Genomic DNA, 13,422 nt, shown 5'->3' with positions numbered 1-13,422 from the left:
CATGTTTATACCGATGGTGGTGTAGATATTTCCATTTTTATTCAGATGACTGTGTAGATATTTCCATGTTTTTACAGATGGCAGTGTAGATATTTCCATGTTTATAGAGATAGCAGTGTAGATATTTCCAGGTTTATACAGATGGCGGTGTTGATATTTCCATCTATGCACAGATGGCCGTGTAGATATTTCCATGTTTATACAGATGGCGGAGGAGATATTTCCATGGACATGCAAATGGCGGTGTAGTTATTTCCATGATTATACAGATAGCGGTGTAGATATTTCCATGTTTACACAGATGGTGGTGTAGATATTTCCGTGTTTATACACATGGCGGTGTAGATAATTCCATCATTATGGAGATGGCAGTGTAGATATTTCCATGTTTGTACAGATGGCGGTTTTGATGTTTCCATCTATACACAGATTGCCGTGTAGGTATTTCCATGTGTATACAGATGGCATTGTAGATATTTCCATGTTTTTACAGAAGGTGGTGTAGACATTTCCATGTTTACACAGATGACTGTATAGGTATTTCCATGTTTATACAGATGGCGGTGTAGATATTTCCAAGTTTATAGAGATAGCGGTGTACATATTTCCATATTTATAGAGATAACGGTGTAGAAGTCTCCATGTTTATACAGATAGCGGTGTAAATATTTCCATGTTTATATACATAGCGTTGTAGGTATTTCCATGTATATACACATGGCTGTGTAGATATTTCCATGTTTATACAGATGGCAGTGTAGATATTTCCATCTTCATAAAGATAGCGGTGTTGATTTTTCCATGTTTATAGAGATAGCGGTGTGGATATTTCCATGTATATACAGATAGGTGTGTAGATATTTCCATGTTTATAGAGATTCCGGTTTACATATTCCCATGTTTATACAGATCACGGTGTAGATATTTCCTTGTTTATACAAATAGCGGTGTAGTTATTTCCAAGTTTGTACAGATAGCGGTGTAGATATTTCCATGTATATACAAATGGCTGTGTAGATATTTCCATGTTTATACAGATGGCGGTGTAGATATTTCCATGTTTATACAGATCACGGTGTAGATATTTCCATGTTTATGGAGATCGCGGTGTAGATACTTCCATGTTTATACAGATAGCGTTGTAAATATTTCCATGTTTACACAGATAGCGTTGTAGATATTTCCATGCTTACACAGATTGCGGTGTAGATATTTCCAAGTTTACACCGATAGCTGTGTAGATATTTCCATGTTTACACAGATAGCGATGTAGATATGTCATTGTTTATAGAGATAGCTGTGTAGGTATTTCCATGTTTTTAAAGATACCGGTGTAGGTATTTCCTTGTTTATAAAGATAGCGGTGGAGATATTTCCATGTTTATACAGATAGCGGTGTAAAAATTTCCATGTATATACAGATAGCGGTGTAGTTATTTCCATGTTTATACAGATAGCTGTGTAGATATTTCCATGTTTACACAGATAGCGTTGTAGATATTTCCATGTTTATACAGATAGCGGTGGAGATATTTCCCTGTTTATACAGATAGCGATGTAGACATTTCCATGTTTTTAGAGATAGCAGTGTAGATATTTCCATGTTTATAGAGATGGCTGTTTAGATATTTCCAAAAGTGTACCTATTTCGGTGTAGATATTTACATGTTTATACAGATGGCGCTGTAGATATTTCCATGTTTATACAGATGGCAGTGTAGATATTTCCATGTTTACAGAGATAGCGGTGTAGATATTTCCATCTTTGCACAGATTGTGATATAGGTATTGCCAAATTTACCCAGATAGCCGTGTAGATATTTCCAAGTTTACACAGATAGCTGTGTAGATATTTCCATGTTTACTGAGATTGCATTGTAGATATTTCCATGATTATACAGATTGCGCTGTAGTTATTTCCATGTTAATACAGATAGCGTTATAGATATTTCCACGTTTATACAGGTAGCCTTGTAGAAATTCCCATGTTTATACAGATTGCTTTGTAGACCTTTCCATCTTTCTACAGATGTCAGTGTAGATATTTCGAAGTTTATACAGATGGCAGTGTAGATATTTCCATGTTTATACAGATGCCTGTTTAGATATTTCCATGTTTATGCAGATGGCGATGTAGATATTTCCATGTTTATAGAGATGGCAGTGTAGTTATTTCTATGTTTATAGAGATAGCGGTGTAAATATTTCCATGTTTACAGATATGGTGGTGTAAGTATTTTCATGTTTATAGAGATAGCGGTGTAGATATTTCCATGTTTATACAGATAGCGGTGTAGATATTTCCATGTTTATACAGCTCGCGGTGTAGATATTTCCATCTTTATACAGATGGCAGAGTAGGTATTTCCATGTTTATATAGATAGTAGTGTAGATATTTCCATGTCTATAGAGATAGCGGTGTAGGTATTTCCATATTTATACAGATTGCGATGTAGATATTTCCATCTTTATACAGATGGCGGTGTAGATATTTCCAGGTTTATGCAGATGGCAGTGAAGATATTCCCATGTTTATACAGATAGTGGTGTAGATATTTCCATGTTTATACCGATGGCGGTGTAGATACATCCATGTTTCAGAAGATGGCGGTGTAGATATTTTCATGTTTATAAAGATGGCGGTGTAGATATTTCCATGTTTATACAGATGTCTGTGTAGATATTTCCAAGTTTATGCAGATGGCGATGTAGATATTTCCATGTTTATATAGGTGGCGGTGTAGTTATTTCTATGTTTATAGAGGTAGCGGTGTAAATATTTCCATGTTTATAGAGATCGCGGTGTAAGTATTTTCATGTTTATAGAGATAGCGGTGTAGATATTTCCATGTTTATACAGATAGTGGTGTTGGTATTTCCATGTTTATACAGATAGCGGTGTAGATATTTCCATGTTTACACAGCTCGCGGTGTAGATATTTCCATCTTTATACAGATGGCAGTGTAGATATTTCCATGTTTATACAGAAAGCGGTGTAGATATTTCCATGTCTATAGAGATAGCGGTGTAGGTATTTCCATATTTATACAGATTGCGGTGTAGATATTTCCATCTTTATACAGATGGCGGTGTAGGTATTTCCATGTTTATACAGATAGCAGTGAATATATTTCCATGTTTATACAGATAGTGGTGTAGATATTTCCATGTTTATACAGATGGCGGTGTAGATACATCCATGTTTCAGAAGATAGTGTTGTAGATATTTCCATTTTTACAGAGATAGCGGTGTAGTTATTTCCATGTTTACGCAGATATCTGTGTAGATATTTCCAAGTTTACACAGATAGCTTTGTAGATATTTCCATGTTTACACACATAGCGTTTTAGATATTTCCATGTTTATACAGACTGCGGTGTAGATATGTCCATGTTTATACAGATAGCGGTGTAGATATTTTCGTGTTTATACAGATAATGGTGGAGATATTTCCATGTTTATAGAGACAGCGGTATAGATATTTCCATGTTTATACAGATAGTGGTGTAGATATTTCCATGTTTACAGAGATATCAGTGTAGATATTTCAATCTTTGCACAGATTTCTGAGTAGATATTTCCATTTTTACACAGATAGATGTGTAGATATTTCCAAGTTTACACAGATAGCTGTGTAGATATTTCCATGTTTACACAGATAGCGTTGTAGGTATTTCCAAGTTTATACAGATAGCGGTGTAGATATTTCCATGTTTATACAGATAGCGGTGTAGATATTTCCATGTTTATACAGATAGCGGTGGAGATATTTCCCTGTTCATACAGATAGCGATGTAGACATTTCCATGTTTATAGAGAAAGCGGTGTAGATATTTCCATGTTAATACAGATGGCTGTTTAGATATTTCAATGAGTGTACAGATGGCGGTGTAGATATTTCCATGTTTATACAGATGGCGCTGTAGATATTTCCATGTTTATACAGATGGCAGTGTTGATATTTCCATGTTTATACAGATAGCGGTGTAGATATTTCCATGTTTACAGAGATAGCGGTGTAGATATTTCCATCTTTGCACAGATTGCGATGTAGGTATTGCCAAATTTACCCAGATAGCCGTGTAGATATTTCAAAGTTTACACAGATAGCTGTGTAGATATTTCCATGTTTATGCAGATGGCAGAATAGGTTTTCCATGTTTATAGATATACTGGTGTAGATATTTCCATATTTATACAGATGACTGTGTAGTTATTTCCATGTTTATGCAGATGGCGGTGTAAATATTTCCATGTTTATAGAGATGGCGGTGTAGTTATTTGTATGTTTATAGAGAATGCGGTGTAAATATCTCTATGTTTATAGAGATGGTGGTGTAAGTATTTTCATGTTTATAGAGATAGCGCTGTAGATATTTCCATGTTTATACAGATAACGGCGTTGGTATTTCCATCTTTATACAGATGGCAGTGTAGATATTTCCATGTTTATACAGATAGCGGTGTATATATTTCCATATCTATAGAGATAGCAGTGTAGGTATTTCCATATTTATACAGATTGCAGTGTAGATATTTCCATCTATACAGATGGCGGTGTAGATATTTCCATGTTTATGCAGATGGCAGTGAAGATATTTCCATGTTTATACAGATAGTGGTGTAGATATTTCCATGTTTATACAGATGGCGCTGTAGATACATCCATGTTTCTGAAGATGGCGGTGTAGATATTTTCATGTTTATAGAGATGGCAGTGTAGATATTTCCATGTTTATACAGATGTCTGTGTAGGTAATTCCATGTTTATGCAGATAGCGGTGTAGATATTTCCATGTTTATAGAGATGGCGGTCTAGTTATTTCTAAGTTTATATAGATAGCGTTGTAAATATTTCCATGTTTATAGAGATGGTGGTGTAAGTATCTTCATGTTTATAGAGATAGCGGAGTAGATATTTCCATATTTATACAGATAGCGGTGTTGATATTTCCATGTTTATACAGATAGCGGTGTAGATATTTCTATGTTTATACAGCTCGCGGTGTAGATGTTTCCATCTTTATACAGATGGCAGTGTAGATATTTCCATGTTTATACAGATAGTGGTGCAGATATTTCCTTGTCTATAGAGATAGCGTTGTAGATATTTCCATATTTATACAGATTGCGGTGTAGATATTTCCATCTTTATACCGATGGCGGTGTAGATATTTCCATGTATATACAGATGGCAGTGAAGATATTTCCATTTTTACACAGATAGGTGGGTAGATATTTCCAAGTTTACACAGATAGCTGTGTAGATATTTCCATGTTTACACAGATAGCATTGTATATATTTCCATGTTTATACAGATAGCGGTGTAGATATTTCCATGCTTATACAGATAGCGGTGTAGATATTTCCATGTTTATACAGATAGCGGTGTAGATATTTCCAGGTTTATACAGATAGCGGTGTAGATATTTCCAGGTTTATACAGATGGCGGTGTAGATATTTCCATATTTATACAGATAACGGTGTAGAAGTTTCCATGTTTATACAGACAGCTGTGTAAATATTTCCATGTTTATACAGATCACGGTGTAGATATTTCCATGTTTATAGAGATAGCAGTGTAGATATTTCCATGTTTATACAGACCGCGGTGTAGATAATTCCATGTTTATACAGATAGCGGTGCCGATATTTCCATGTTTGTACAGATGGCGGTGTTGATATTTCCATCTATACACTGATGACCGTGTAGATATTTCCATGTTTACACAGATAGAGTTGCAGATAATTCCATGTTTATAAAGATAGCGGTGCAGATATTTCCAGCTTTATACAGATAGCGGTGTGGGTATATCCATGTTTATACAGATAGCGGTGTGGGTATTTCCATGTTTATACAGATAGCGGTATAGATATTTCCATGTTTGTAGAGATGAGTGTCTAGATATTTCCATGTTTATACAGCTTTCCGTGTAGATATTTCCATGTTTATACAGATAGCGGTGTAGATATTTCCATGTTTATACAGATAGCTGTGTGGATATTTCCATGTTTATACAGACAGCAATGTAGATATTTCCATGTTTATAGAGATAGCAGTGTAGATATTTTCATGTTCATACAAACAACAGTGTAGATATTTTCATGTTTATGGAGATAGCGGTGTAGATATTTCCATTTTTATAGACATAGCGGTGTAAATATTTCCAAGGTTTTACAGATAGTGGTGTAAATATTTCCATGATTATACAGATAGCGGTGTAAATATTTTCATGTTTATAGACATAGCGGTGTAGATATTTCCATGTTTTTAGAGATCGCAGTGTTAATATTTCCATGTTTATACAGATAGCTGTGTAAATGTTTACACGTTTATAGCGATAGCGGTGTTGATATTCCCACGTTTTACAGATAGCGGTGTAGATATTTCCCCGTTTATAGAGATAGCGGTGTAGATATTTCCACGTTTATACAGATAGTGGTGAAGATATTTCCACTTTTATACAGATTGCGGTGTAGAAATTTCCAAGTTTATACACATAGCGGTGCAGATATTTCCACGTTTATACACATACCGGTGTAGATATTTCCATGTTTATACAGATAGCCGTGTAGATATTTCCACGTTTGTAGAGATAGCGATGTAGATATTTCCACGTCTATACAGATAGCGGTGTAGGTATTTCCACGTTAATACAGATAACGGTGTAGATATTTCCAGGTTTATAGAGACAGCGGTGTAGATATTTCCATGTTTCTACAGATAGCGGTGTAGATATTTCCATGTTTATAGAGACAGCGGTGTAGATATTTCCATGTTTATACAGATAGAGGTGTAGATATTTCCATGTTTATACAGTCAGTGGTGTAGATATTTCCATGTTTAAACAGATAGCCGTGTATATATTTCCATGTTTATACAGACAGCGGTGTAGATATTTCCATGTTTTACAGATAGTGGTGTAGATATTTCCATGTTTATAGAGATAGCGGTGTAGATATTTCCATGTTTATAGAGATAGCTTTGTAAATATTTCCATGTTTATACAGATAGCGGTGTAAGTATTTCCATGTTTATAGAGATAACGGTGTAGATATTTCCATGTTTATACAGATAACGGTGTAGATATTTCCACATTTATACTTATAGCGGTGTAGATATTTCCAGGTTTATAGAGTTAGCGGTGTAGATGTTCCCACGTTTATAGAGATAGCGGTGTAGATATTTCCATGTTTTTAGAGATAGCGGTGTATATATTTCCACGTTTATAGAGATAGCGGTGTAGATATTTCCATATTTCTAGAGACAGCGGTGTAGATATTTCCATGTTCATAGAGATAGCGGTGTAGATATTTCCATGTTTTTAGAGATAGCGGTGTATATATTTCCACGTTTATAGAGATAGCGGTGTAGATATTTCCATATTTCTAGAGACAGCGGTGTAGATATTTCCATGTTCATAGAGATAGCGGTGTAGATATTTCCATGTTTAGAGAGACAGTGATGTAGATATTTGCGTGTTTATAGAGATAGCATTGTAGATATTTCCATGTTTATAGAGACAGTGGTGTAGATATTTCCATGTTTATACCGATAGAGTTTTAGATATTTCCATGTTTGTAGAGACAGCAGTGTAGATATTTCCATGTTTATACAGATAGCGCTGTAGATATTTCCATGTTTATAGAGATAGCGGTGTAGATATTTCCATGTTTATAGAGACGGCGGTGTAAAGAGTTCCATGTTTATACAGATAGCGTTGTAAATGTTTACACATTTACAGAGATAGCGGTGTAGATATTTCCACGTTTACAGAGATTTTATGAAAAGTTATTTTATGAAGACCAAACAAGTCATTGGGGTACCTACCTTATGTCATTTTTTACATTGAGAGTGTTAAAAATACCCCTACCCTAACCAAAACCCTGACTTATAGAGCCAGGAAAGGCCATGCAATAAAGGATTCTTGGGATTGTATGCCTGATAACAAAAACTTATCACAGAAGACTGCAAAAAACACTATCTTGCACAAAGCCCATTGCAACTTTGCACACAACAATGCTTTTGAAGGATATTTGCCCAACAACTGCCTGTCCAACCTGTGCCTGGCATCACCTTTGTTATTGATCTTTGTAGCCAAGGATAGTCATTTCCAAATGATCATATAATCTTCCTCATTTTTTCTTTTGTCTTCCTTTACCTCCGTGAATATGCATATAGTTTACTCTGGCTTGCCTGTTTCTATTGCAAGGCTCTGTTTCCAAACGAATATCTTTTTCTTGTGGAGAGCCTCTCTCTGTTTGTTATTTAGGTTGATAAGAGAAATGTGAACATTTGAGAGCTCAGGTAAAAGGCCTTAGTCTACAGTGAAACTTTTTTGCACCCTTAGATGCTTACTTCCACTACAACTTGCAGGTGGGCCTTGAAAAGTTCTTGGAATAAGTTTGAGCTTTGGTCTTCTCTGATTCATTTAGCATAGATTCTCAAAATGTGGTCCCTGGACCCACAGCATCAGCATCACCTGGAGATTGTTAGAAATGCAAATCATCGGGCCTCATTCCAGACCATCAGCTGGAAACTCTAGGGGCATGGCCAGACCCTCTGTAGCTGAACAAGCCATCCCGGTGGTTTTGATGCAGCTAAAGTTTTGGAACAACTAATGTAGCCCCATTTGGAAAACTTGCCTCTACAGGCCTCCCTAGCTGGTAAGCTGCTAGCATTTTTTGTTTGTTTGTTTCTTTGTTTTGATACAGGGTCTTGCTCTGTTGACCAGACCGTGACCTCCTGGGTTCAAGCGAGGACTCAGCCTCCTGAGTAGCCGGGACTACAGGTATGTGCCACCACCATGCCCAACTACTTTTTGTATTTTTTTTTTTTTGTAGGGATGGGGTTTTAGCCAAGGCTAGTCTCAAACTCCTGGACTCAAGCAATCTGCCCACTTTGGCCTCATGAAGTGCTGGGATTATAGGCATGGGCCACCACTCCTGGCCCAAAGTTCATATTTTAACTACTAACCTAAATTATTTTAAAAACAAAATTCTCCTTGGACTCAAACCAGGTCAGAGTGACATGATCATGTGCCTGTTTTGTGCAGGGTGAAGTGAGATTATTATCTAGGAAATAGCTGAAATGTCCTGAGGGTGACAAAGAGGAGCTGTGTTTTCAGCCAATTATCAGGACCAGGGCCCCTGCCTGCCGCTGAACCCCAGCGGGGACCCCTACTTTGTGTTTATCTGTGGTGGCTACGCTTGCCCACCTGGGTGGGAACCCCGAGAATGACTCCAGACTTTTCCAGGGACTGCATGCCAGGGTATTTTTACAATTTATGTGTAGACTTTGTTCGGGTGGAAAAGTTATTTTATGAAGACGAAACAAGCAATTGGGGTACCTACCTTATGGCATTTTTTACACTGAGAGTGTTAAAAATACCCCTCCCCTAACCAAAACCCTGACAAATAGAGCCAGGGAAGGCCATGCAATAAAGGATTCTTGGGCTTGTATGCCTGATAACAAAAACTTATCACAGAAGACTGCAAAAAACACAATCTTGCACAAAGCCCATTGCAACTTTGCACACAACAATGCTTCTGAAGGATATTTGCCCAACAACTGCCTGTCCAACCTGGGCCTGGCATCACCTTTGTTATTGATCTTTGTAGCCAAGGATAATCATTTCCAAATGATCATATAATGTTCCTCATTTTTTCTTTTGTCTTCCTTTACCTCCGTGAATATGCATATAGTTTACTCTGGCTTGCCTGTTTCTATTGCAAGGCTCTGTTTCCAAACGAATATCTTTTTCTTGTGGAGAGCCTCTCTCTGTTTGTTATTTAGGTTGATAAGAGAAATGTGAACATTTGAGAGCTCAGGTAAAAGGCCTTAGTCTACAGTGAAACTTTTTTGCACCCTTAGATGCTTACTTCCACTACAACTTGCAGGTGGGCCTTGAAAAGTTCTTGGAATAAGTTTGAGCTTTGGTCTTCTCCGATTCATTTAGCATAGATTCTCAAAATGTGGTCCCTGGACCCACAGCATCAGCATCACCTGGAGATTGTTAGAAATGCAAATCATCGGGCCTCATTCCAGACCCTCAGCTGGAAACTCTAGGGGCATGGCCAGACCCTCTGTAGCTGAACAAGCCATCCAGGTGGTTTTGATGCAGCTAAAGTTCTGGAACAACTAATGTAGCCCCATTTGGAAAACTTGCCTCTACAGGCCTCCCTAGCTGGTAAGCTGCTAGCATTTTTTGTTTGTTTGTTTGTTTGTTTTGATACAGGGTCTTGCTCTGTTGACCAGACCGTGACCTCCTGGGTTGAAGTGAGGACTCAGCCTCCTGAGTAGCTGGGACTACAGGTATGTGCCACCACCATGCCCAACTACTTTTTGTATTTTTTTTTTTTTGTAGGGATGGGGTTTTAGCCCAGGCTAATCTCAAACTCCTGGACTCAAGCAATCTGCCCACTTTGGCCTCACGAACTGCTGGGATTATAGGCATGAGCCACTGTGCCCGGCCCTGCCAGCTTTGTATAAGCTGAGGAGTTTTTAAAAATACCTAGACTCAGGGCAAACCCCAGACACTTAAGTCAGATTCTCTGGGAGGTGAAGCCCAGGCACTGGTATTTTTAAAGTCTCTACAGATGGTTCTAATGTGCTGCTAAGTTAGAGAACCGCTGATCTAGACCAGGCCTTTTCAAACTTAATGTGCACGTGAATTACCTGGACCTTGTTAAAATGCAGATTCAGTCTGCATAGGCCTGGGGTGGAGCCTGAGCTTCTGCATTTTTAACAAGTCTCTAGAGGATGCTGCTGCATCTGGGCTGCTAACTACACTTGGAGATAGGAGGTTCTGGAGAGCAGAGGAAAGAGCATGAACCATAACCTAGGGGCTGGTAGTCCTGACTTCCGAGCCAAGGTTTGCCTTTATGTGGCTGGCAACTTGCTTGGACTCCTACCTCAATTCTTTGGGCCCAAGGTTTGTCCTGCCTCAGAAGGATGTCAAGAAAATTGAGTGAGTAATGCAGAATTGTTTCTTAAAGTGTGTGCAGATGCTCCATGAATTTAGAGAGTATGTGGATGCACATTAGTAAATTTTAATAGTTGTGACCATCTTGTTATGAGTACTTAGAACAAGTAATAATGGCTTTTGATGTATAGTAATAAGAAAGCTTCCTTTTAAAAGGCGTGTATTTAAGTTTCCAAAGTGGGTCTATTTAAAAATATATGAAATAAATAATAGTAGAGGTAATTGACAGATCAAAATTAGGAAGGCAGGATGAGAATGACTCAAGTTTGGGAAATGCTGAGAAAGCAGATGCCCAAGGGCTATGAAAACTTAAAAAAATAGGTAGCACTTGATTTTGATTGGCTGAATGAGATGATGTGTTTGATTATTTATGGGGTTGGCATTTGGCAACATGCACTGGGTGGCTGGGATCACTGTTTATTAAAAAATATTTGAGTCTCCACTTTGCACTAGATACTCTTTTAGTCTCTTGGAAAAGGGATTGGGGGGCAGGCAGGATAAAAACAAATCATTTATGCCCACAGGAAAATTGCAGGAAGATAAAAGTCATGAAATAAACTCTATGCTTCTCATTTAATATTTTTTATAGATTATGAGAAAAAAGTTTCGCTCTCTATCAGCTAGGAAAGCTGTCTTAGCACAACCATTCATTCTTGCACAAATCAAAATCAAAATGAGCCAGAAGGCTCCATTCTGACAGCTTCTAATGGAGAAGCTACATTTACTGGCCATGGTTAAAGTTGCTGGGCTCTAAGGACTGTGCATTTCTTGAACTAGATAAATGGTCTTGGTGTAGCATAATACCAAAACTTCTTGTCGCAGCCTGTAAGGACAGAACTCAATCAGCCTGAAAAGGAAGTCAGTGACTCCGACTCAACACAGGAATGTTCTGTGATTCCTAAAGAAGGATGTAGGAGTGTGGCACAATTCAACCACAGTCTGTGGCCCTGTGCCTCTGCCTTGACATGAGTGGGATTTCCCAGCTGGTCATTTTCTTCTTATCTAAGACATTGGGAACAAATTACTTGACCTCCTCTGGGCTTCAGTACTCCCACTCATCAAATTAGAGGACTGGGCAGTCGCTAGGCTCTCTTTAGGCATCATATTTTAGTTTCTGTGATTTTAAATTTGAGAAGGGGTGTCTAAGGGAGAATACATAGGGGAGGGGGAAAGGCTTATTAAAAGTGTAGTTAGACACTGAATTTTTAAGAATTGCATTTTGTAATAATACCTTTACCTAATCAGGACTGACAATCTTACCTGATGACAGCACATGGAGGAATGGCTGCATTCAAAAATAAAAATGAAATAAAACAAGACCTTATTTGAACTTAGCAATAATGCTGATTCCTCTTTTTGATTTGAGGAGGTTATAGCTGTTGTAAATGCTTGAATTGGGTCTGCCCAGGCAAAACAGAGTCAAGAGTCCATGTCGGATGAATTTTAACAATGTAGACAATAGAAAGGGTTGCTTAAACTGCCCCTCTTTTACCAAAACACATTTACAAATGAAAGAACAACACTTCCATTTTTTAAAAACATTTTTTGAGATGAAGTCTTGCTTTGTCACCCAGAGTGGAGTGCAGTGGTGCGATCTTGGCTCACTGCAAACTTTGCCTCCCGGGTTCAAGTGATTCTCCTGCCTCATCCTCCCGAGTAGCTGGGACTACAGGCGCCCACCACCATTCCTAGCTAATTTTTGTATTTTTAGTAGAGACAGGGTTTCACCATGTTGGCCAGGCTGGTCTCGAACTCCTGACCCCAGGTGATCTGCCGACCTCGGCCTCTGAAAGTGCTGGGATTACAGGCGTGAGCCAACAGGCGTGGCCAAAAAATTTCCATTTTTAATTGCAGGGTCTGGGGAATTAAAATGCATCCGTAATTTCTTGCATCTCTCCGCTCGGGCTTGCATGAATGCAGAGGGATGGGGAGGACTTCTTGAGGCAAGCATCCCCCTCTTGTCGCCTGCCATCTGGAGAGAGAGGGCTGTGATTTATCTCACTTTAATCAGGAAGGACCCGATGTGTGGATGGAGAGGTCTGACGGCTTTGTTGCTCCATGTGGGAAAGAAACGGACAGAGTGAATTTGTGTATGATCCCTAAGGAGAAAGCGTCTTTGTGCTCTATTTCATTTTGACCTGGAGCCCCTGAAAGCAAGCTAGTTACAAGTTGAAATAGGCCATTTCTAAAGTGTGATTTTGTTTGTGTATGAGCCTTGATTACAAACGGGAAAAAAACCCGCTTAATTTACATACACCACATGTAGCGCAGGATCCCCTGGGCTGTCTTTTCAGGTATCAGGAAACTTTGATGAAAGTCCCTTGCCTCATCTAGGACTCATTTGATATTGTTTAGCAGAGCCTGGTATTAACATTTCCTTCCAACTGTTTACTGGAATCTGTGTGTTCCCTTCAAGTGATGCATACTAGGTG

The sequence above is a fragment of the Pan troglodytes genome, chromosome 5 (genome assembly GCF_028858775.2).
Source record: "Pan troglodytes isolate AG18354 chromosome 5, NHGRI_mPanTro3-v2.0_pri, whole genome shotgun sequence".
Classification (NCBI taxonomy): domain Eukaryota; kingdom Metazoa; phylum Chordata; class Mammalia; order Primates; family Hominidae; genus Pan; species Pan troglodytes.
This window is presented reverse-complemented; position numbering follows the sequence as displayed.